The sequence below is a fragment of the Monodelphis domestica genome, chromosome 3, assembly GCF_027887165.1.
Source record: "Monodelphis domestica isolate mMonDom1 chromosome 3, mMonDom1.pri, whole genome shotgun sequence".
Lineage (NCBI taxonomy): Eukaryota > Metazoa > Chordata > Mammalia > Didelphimorphia > Didelphidae > Monodelphis > Monodelphis domestica.
This window is the reverse complement of record NC_077229.1, coordinates 24,954,227-24,963,189: the sequence shown is the minus strand read 5'-3', so window position 1 is coordinate 24,963,189 and position 8,963 is coordinate 24,954,227.

Below are 8,963 nucleotides of genomic sequence, written 5' to 3'. Positions count from 1 at the left end.
AAAATCGGGAGGAACAGGTGGGTCTAGGCAGGCCTTATTCCATGAGGGCCTAATGGAAGCAGAGGAGGGTAGATGCGATGCAGGACAACACAGTACTATGTGGTGAGATGAGATGCAGTGCAAGGAATCCAAAGCAACACAATCAAAAGCCATGAAGTATAAGCCAGGGTAAAATAATGCAATGGAATAAGGCTAGTAGTAGTAGTCTCTCGGTAACCGAGGATGATGCTTGTCTTTGTGCACTTTCATCTGTGATGTAGATGAGTGTGCACAAAGACACTTGTGCGTGAAGGAGATTTAAGTGGAAAAGTCGATGCACAGAGACAGTACCACTCTCTTGGCGTTGGAAGCCTGGGTCCAGTGGCATGAAAAGTCATTACACCTGGAGACTTCCTCAGCTGCATTGGATGGCCGTGTTGTCCTTTGTGCTCCAACACACCCTGAGCACTCCACAGTGCTTTGCTGCGTCGCCATCTCAGCCGTTGAACCTTCTTATTGGTTTCTTCCTCCTGTTCGGCTGAAGCAGTCTTCACATGCTGGGTGAGCAAAGCCCTAGTTCACCAGGGGTCAACAACCCGATGGCTACCCTCACAAGGTTTAGCCGGCCTGTCGAAGCCGTTGCCCAAGGTGTGGCCACTGCCGCATGCTAGCAGCTACTGGGAGCCACAAGTGAGAGCTGGGTGTCAGGTGGGGGTCAGAGGCTGGAGAGCTGCCCTAGGAGGGCACGACAAGCCCTCCATACCAGAGATACTACCCCTCCCTGAACACCATACAATATACAATACAACACAATGGAATAAAGCTATACAATACGATGGAATATAATGCAACCCAACAAAACCCAATGAAATACAATAAAACAGAAGACCGTGAATGCTACATAACACAATAGAATAAAGCTGTATAGTAAGTTTCAGCACAACAATACAACACAATGGGATAAAGCCATACAATATAACACATCACAACACCATCTGCTGGAATAGAGCTATATAATACAACACAATTTAACATGATACAATACAATGCAATACAACACACCAAAACACAATGGAATCCAATAAAACACAAAGGCTATAAATGCAGCACAATACGATACTGTGGGATACTGATTAAGAAACAGAAGGATCAATACAGAAGGATTCAATCCAATACAATGGGAAACAATACAAATACAATATAACACAGTGGGATACAATACAATACAGAAGGATACAATAAAACACAATACAATATAATGGGATACAACACAACACAATACAACACAGTGGGAAGCAACACAGACACAATACAACACAGTGGGATACAATACAGCAGGATATAATAAAACACAATACAACACAGTGGGATGCAGACCAATAGTAGATGATAAAACACAACAAATAAATAATAGATGAACAGAGAACTAAGTTAGAATCGAGGGGAAATAGAAAGTTAGTTGAGGCATGAATCATAATCTCCTTAACTTGATGGGATGTTGGACTTTGGAGAAAGCAAACAACCTGAGTTTGAATTCTTTTTCCATGAATTAACAGTTGTGTGACTGATTAACTTTAATTTCTCTTCTCCTTTGTTTCCCCATCTGTAAATGAAGATAATAATCACCCTTTCCCTATTGGATTGCTACAAGATCAAATGAGACAATGTACATACAAGTATAGTTTCAACTTCAAAGCCCCATAGAGATAAGAGCCATTATTATTGTTGTTATTTCTAATTAGCTCATAGTCCAGCTAGGGATGACATAAATAGGTTGCTGTTCAGTTCTTTTCACTCATATCTGATTTTATTATCCCATTTGGTGTTTTCTTTGCAGACATACTACAGTGGTTTGCCATTTCCTTTCTCCAGCTCAATTTACAGATGAGGAAAGTGAGGCAAAGAGGGTTCAGTGACTTGCCCAGGGTCACAGAGCTTGGTAAGCATCTGAGCCTAGATCTATCTTCCTGACTCCATACCTAGAACTCTATCCATTGTACCAGAAGAGAAAACCAAGAATCAAAGTTATGTTAGCTTGCCTAAGGTCACAAAGCATCAGAGGTGAATTTCAACTCAGGTTCTCTAACTCAATCAGTATGCATTCCATTGTATTATGCTATCTCCCTCTGAGACTAAATCTCTTAATCTGTCAAATGAGAGGATTCTACTAGATGACCTCTTAAGGCTTCTTCTAGCTCCAGCATTCTATAATCCTTGAGACACTGAACTTATATTTTTCAAATATGAAAAATGTTATTTCTTGAGATCTCTTCTTGAACCTTTTATCTTGTGTGTATACATGTATATTTATATAGACACACATATATTTAAAAACATATATATGTAATAAATTTATCCCCTGTAGCATATACCTTTCCCCAAATTCAAATGAATCTCTTATTCCTCTTCAAAACCCTACTCGTACTTGAAATACTCTGGAATTCCTAATTGAAATTCCTAATACAATAACTCATAAAGTTCATAAGCCCCCATCAATGTGTTTACTTTCAATAGTCAGCCAGAAGACACGATTAACTGAAAGCAAAGGCATTTACTGAAATAGCCCATTAAGAACATATAATGTAGCTATAAAACATCTTGCTTATATGTCTGGGCCATATACATAGAATACCCCAGAGCAGAGGCACTTTCAGAAGAGACATACAGCCAAGGCAACTCACGCCTCTGGTACTATATGCTCCAAAGTGTTTAAAGAAAAATTTAATTGTGGTTTCAATGATGCTCTCTGCTAGGCATTGTGTCTCTGCTGGATGGGTTAGTTAATTGGAATCCTAGGCTTGTTTTGGCTTGGGGAGCTGTAGGCTCCCCTGTTTTCACTTCCAGTTCAATGAGAATCTTCAGCTAGGGTACCATCATACTTCTTCCAAAATTTTAAGAACCCTCTGATTGGTAGAAGTCTCCAACAATGTATATATTTGGGGTAAGTTCTTTGTCTGCCATTTTTTCAGTGATTTCCTGGGTTTTATTCATATACAGAGAAGATACTCAAAATTTCTCTCTTCCAGTACAAAGGAACCTTCCAAGTTTCACACACTTTACAAGGTGTAAAATGATCTGCTCAGAATCTTAAAGGGGCTCCTATTTGACCAGATAGAACACATAGGAGTCTAGACTGCCCTATATCTCACTCTTTGTTACCTGGCCTTTTTGACCTGGATATTCCTCCAAGTACTGAAAGGGGAACATCTTTAAATTTATATGTGAAGAGGATGTCTTCCCCTCACAGAATAAATATAAGCTCCTTGAAGCCAGGGATTATTTCCTTCCCTGCATGTGTTTAATAAATGATTCATAATTGAGTGATACTTTGTAAACTACATGAATGCATGCATTCTATACCTATCCCAGCATCAATTCTGAACATAGTGTTTAACAATTGAGGAAAGGAGGAATATTCATTAATTGCCTCCTCAGTTCATAATCTTCGGCTGGATATTGGGACAGATGCAAATTTGGTAAATGCATAGTATCTGCCATCAGGGAACTTACAGTCTTTTGATGTAAGAAGACAAAGCACAGAGTTCCAGATTTGGAAGCGAGGTCGGGAAATATATTTCCAACCCACAACCTTGGAAACATTCTCCACAAGTTAGCATCCAGCCTTCAGCAAAAGGGATTCGCTTCTATCCCCTCTCCAGGTAACTCATTCCAGTTCTGGATAGAGCTCTTAAACAGGAAGCTTTGTCTTGACTTCAAGTCCTTATCTTCTATGCAGGTGGCAAATTTGCCAGCATCCTTTAAAGTTATGTAAGGATGCTTGGGAATGTAGCTCAGGTGTGGCAAATTTTCCACCTGCACACTTTCCTTACTTAATAAGTTTACTAATTGATTGAAGCTTAGTCTTAGGAAGAGACTCCTAACCTGTAGTCTGCCAAATTGTTTCTTTTTAGATTTCATGTTGATGCCTGTATTTCAACATAATTGGTTTCTTGGTAGACTATAGTATGGATTAAAACAACAACAACAACATTATGCTGAGGGTAGATCAGTGGAATGAGAGTCAGGCCTTGAGATGGGAGGTCCTAGGTTTAAATCTGGCCTCAGATACCTCCAAGCTGTGTGACCCTGGGCAAGTCATTTAACCCCCATTTCCTAGCTCTTACCACTCTTCTGCCTTGGAACCTATACATAGTATTGTTCCTAGGAAGGAAGGTAAATATTTAAAAACAGATACACATTATTCTGCTAAGAGTTTTTTGCTAAAGGGTACCCAACACATAAAAGAGTGGAGAATCTTGGTCTTAGACTGCCTAGGGCACTGAGACATTAATGACTTGTCCAAGGACACACAGAATGTAAAAGTCAAAGTCAGACTTTCAACCCAGTTGTGGTTTTTTTTTTCAATATAAGGTTTCTTTATCACATCTCTTCTTTAAAACAAGACAAAGGGGGCAGCTGGGTGGCTCAGTGGATTGAGAGTCAGACCTAGAGACAGGAAGTCCCGGGTTCAAATCTGACCTCAGACACTTCCCAACTGTGTGATCCTGGGCAAGTTACTTGACCAATATACAGTATTGACTCCAAGATGGAAGGTAAGAGTTTAAAAAAAAATAAACAAGCAAAACAAAAGAAAACCTCTTTACCTTTCGTCTTAGAATCAATATTATGTATTGGTTCCAAGGAAGAAAAGCAGTAAGGGCTAGGTGATTGGAAGTAAGGGATTTGTCCAGGGTCACACAGCTAGGAAGTGGCTGAGGCCAGATTCAAACCCAAGACCTTCCATCTCTCAATTCACTCAGCCACTTAGCTGCCCTCTATCATTTTCCTTCTGAGTAATCTCTTCCCTAGGCTACAGATGTCTGTTTTCAGCAATTGATACCCAAACTGATAATTGTCAGATATGATTTTATAAAATGAATGCAAGAGAAAGAAATAAAGTGCTTTATGAGGGTGAGGGTTAAGGCTAACCTGGGTGGGGGGGTAAGGAAAGCTTCCTGGAGGAGGTGGCCTTTAAGTTCACTTTAAAGATGAGTCGGTGAAGGTGGTGGGTATTCCAGGCTGAATAGAATTGGGTTCATTTGGAGGGGATGGGTGCTGACTCAAGTCAGAGCCCTTTGAGCTGGCAGAATGATGAAGTGGGTCCAGTCCTACACGGTTTCCCAAAAGCCCTGGCTTCCAGTGGCTCCAGGCAGGGAGGGGCTCAGAGAGGAGCTCACAGGGATGGGTAGGGGGAGGAGGCAAGCAGAGCCTCTTCTGTTCTGGGAAGGAATCAATCTTTGCAGGAGTCAGCACTAATAGGAGATTGGCAGATTTGGATGTTATTACACAGATGGGAACTGGGCCGGGGAGGGTGGAGATGGCTTGGGATTGTGAGAGCTCATTGCAAATCAAGATTCCTTTTTTAAAAAATAGAGCAAGCAGAAAGCCCTCTTTCCCTTCTCCCACCAGAGAAAATGTGAAGCAGAGAGGAGAGACGGCAGCAGAAAGAGTATTAGGCTTAGACTGGAGAGGACAGAGTTCAAGTTCTGACCTGCCATCAACTAGCTGGGTGACCTTGAATACTTGCATGTAACTGCTCTAATCAATGGTTCCCTCCTCTGTAAAATAGGGAGTGGTCATCTCTTCCCCAAGTTCTCTTCTCTTCTCTTCTCTTCTCTTCTCTTCTCTTCTCTTCTCTTCTCTTCTCTTCTTTCTTCTTCTCTCTTCTCTTCTCTTCTCTTCTCTTCTCTTCTCTTCTCTTCTCTTCTCTTCTCTTCTCTTCTCTTCTCTTCTCTTCTCTTCTCTTCTCTTCTCTTCTCTTCTCTTCTCTTCTCTTCTCTTCTCTTCTCTTCTCTTCTCTTCTCTTCTCTTCTCTCTCCTCTCCTCTCCTCTCCTCTCCTCTCCTCTCCTCTCCTCTCCTCTCCTCTCCTCCTCCTCTCCTCTCCTCTCCTCTCCTCTCCTCTCCTCTCCTCTCCTCTCCTCTCCTCTCCTCTCCTCTCCTCTCCTCTCCTCTCCTCTCCTCTCCTCTCCTCTCCTCTCCTCTCCTCTCCTCTCCTCTTCTCTCCTCTCCTCTCCTCTCCTCTCCTCTCCTCTCCTCTCCTCTCCTCTCCTCTCCTCTCCTCTCCTCTCCTCTCCTCTTCTCTTCTCTTCTCTTCTCTTCTCTTCTCACAAGGTCTTTTTTTATTGATAAGACTCACATATCAAGTCCCATTGTAGAATTCAAGTCAAGAATTCAATGCATGTTTACTGTGAATTTACTTTGTACCCATTAGAGCTGCTAGATAGTGCCATAGTCACAGAGGACAGAGCCTGGAGACAGGAATATCTGAGTTCAAATCCAATCTCGGCCACTTGCTGGTTGTATGACTCTGGGCAAGTCACTTAACCTCTATTTGTTTTGCTTTTCTCAACTATGAAATGTGGCTCATTATAGCCTTTTCCTTTCAGGGGTCCTCTTAGGATCAAATGAGATAATAATTGTAAAGCACTTAGCACAGTGCCTGGAAACCCAGTCATTGTTTGTCATTCAGTCATGTCTGACTCTTCATGACTCCATTTGGGTTTTCTTGGCAGAGATACTGGAGTGGTTGGCCATTGCTGTCTTCAGTTCACTTTATAGATGAGGAGCTGAGACAAACAAGGTTAAGTGACTTGTCCAGGGTCACATCATTAGTGATGAGCTATTCCTCTTCTTATCCTTACCTAGCACTAGGCCTAGAAGCAGCATACTCTTGATAAATGCTTGCTTGTTGATTGATTAAATGACTGAGGGAGAGAGACCAAGCATGTAGGAGATATAAGAATAATCCATATATTAATAGTCATAAGTAGTTTACAAAACACTTTCTTCTCTCTGACCCTAGAAGGTAAGCTTACTTGTATGATTCCCATTTTATGTATGATCAGATTGAAGGGAAGAAAATGGAAGACACTCATTTGGTCACATCTAGCTAATGAATTTGGAAGCCAGGATTGTAATGTTGGTCTCTTAATTCCCAAGTGGAGCCTTTTTTGCCTGCTTTTGTGCCTCAGAGCACAGGAGGTCCCAAGAAGAAGAAAGACACATCTTCATTCCCATTGGCCTTGGGTGAAGCTATGGAAGGGGAGGGCTGACTCCCTGTTGCCAACAAGCAGGACACCTTCAATGTTGGCCTTGGGTGGCTATATTTTGTCACTGCTGCAGAACAGCTTTCTCCTAACTAGGCTATCTTAGAAATAACACAGACAGAAGCAGCTAGGTGGCACAGTGGGTAGAGTGATAGGACTGGAGTTGGGAGGACCTGAGTTCAAATTTGCCCTCAGATACTTCCTAACTCTGTGACCGTGGGTCAGTCACTTAATTCCATTTGCCTATTCCCTACCATTCTATATTAGAGTTGTTACTAAGACTGAAAGTAAGGGTTCAAATAAAAAAAAGAAATGCCATAGAAATTGGCTTACTTTTTCTAGCTAGAACTGTAGGCTTGGAAGATGAGAGCATCAAAGATTGGGGGACCAGATGCAATTCCATTCCAGACTAGCACCGTCTTGTTTAATCTCTGTTTGTTCCTTAGTCTTTAGATTTGAATGATTAAATAAGCATTTCTAGGGAGAAGAAGCAACCTGGTTCAATGAAAAGAATGCTGAATTTGGAATCAGAAGAAATGGGTTCAAATGCAGGCTTTTCTACAATCAGGTTATGTGACCTTGGCCAAGTCCCTTGACTGATTTGGACCTCAGTTTCCTCATTTGAAAAGTAAGTTTAACACTAGATAGTCTCTAAGGACCCTTCTAACTCTAGAATTTTACAACGTTGTTGGTTCATGCTTGAGTCACAAGTTCTATGAGTCTCAAATTCCTTTCCCGAAGTGGGGGTGGGGAAATGGAGGTGATGATACTTACACTAACCTCCCTCACAGAGCTAAGGTGATGGAAAGGCTTTATAAACTAAGTGCAAAATCGGTTTTTATTTTCCAATAATGATAGTAATAATAGCTGTTATTTGCCTAGTTCTTGAAGGTATACAGAACACTTTACATATATTATTTCATTTGATTCTCACAATGAGATGATTCTTCTTTGAAAGATTGCTGATGCCTGCAGTGAGACACAATGAAAACATTACCAAACAGAGTCATGAAACTTGAGTTTCAAATCCAGCTCACTTATCACCATTGTGACCCTGGGTGAATCACTTAACATTTCTGGGTGGGCCTCAGTTTTTCTTGTTTGAAAAGAGAAGGAATTGGACTAGTCAGCTATTGCGTTCCTTTCTAGTTCTAAATGAGTAATCCCCAAAGAAAGTCATACTTACGGTAGAAAACAAGGTACTGGGGCAAGAAATGGGGTTGATCAATTAGATGGTATCATTTAGGTGAGTATTCTTTCTTTCTTTCTTCCTTTCTTCCTTTCTTTCTTTCTTTCTTCCTTTCTTCCTTTCTTTCTTTCTTTCTTTCTTTCTTTCTTTCTTCTTTCTTTCTTTCTTTCTTTCTTTCTTTCTTTCTTTCTTTCTTTCTTTCTTTCTTTCTTTCTTTCTTTCTTTCTTTCTTTCTTTCTTTCTTTCTTTCTTTCTTTCTTTCTTTCTTTCTTTCTTTCTTTCTTCTTTCTTCCTTCCTTCCTCCTCTCCCACTTTCCTCCCTCCCTTCATCCTTTCCCTCCCTCCCTTCCTTCTTTCCTTCTTCCCTTCTTCCCTTCCCTCCTTCCTTCCTTTCTCTCTCCCTTCCTTCCTTCCTTCCTTCCTTCCTACTTTCCTGCCCTCCTTCTCTCCCTCCCTCCCTTCATTCATTCCTTCTTTCCTCCCTCCCACAATTCCCCTCTTCCTTCCTTCCTTCCTTCCTTCCTTCCTTCCTTCCTTCCTTCCTTCCTTCCTTCCTTCCTTCCTTCCTTCCTTCTATGCCAATGAGCATTCATTAAGTGTCTGATATGTGTCAGGGTCTGTGCTGAGTACTAGGAATGCAAAGAAGGCAAGACTAATCCCTGTTCTCAGCGAACTTGCAACTTAATGAAGAGACAACATACCTTCAACCAATGAGATCCAGACCCTGGATAAAGCCCCCCTCTACAAC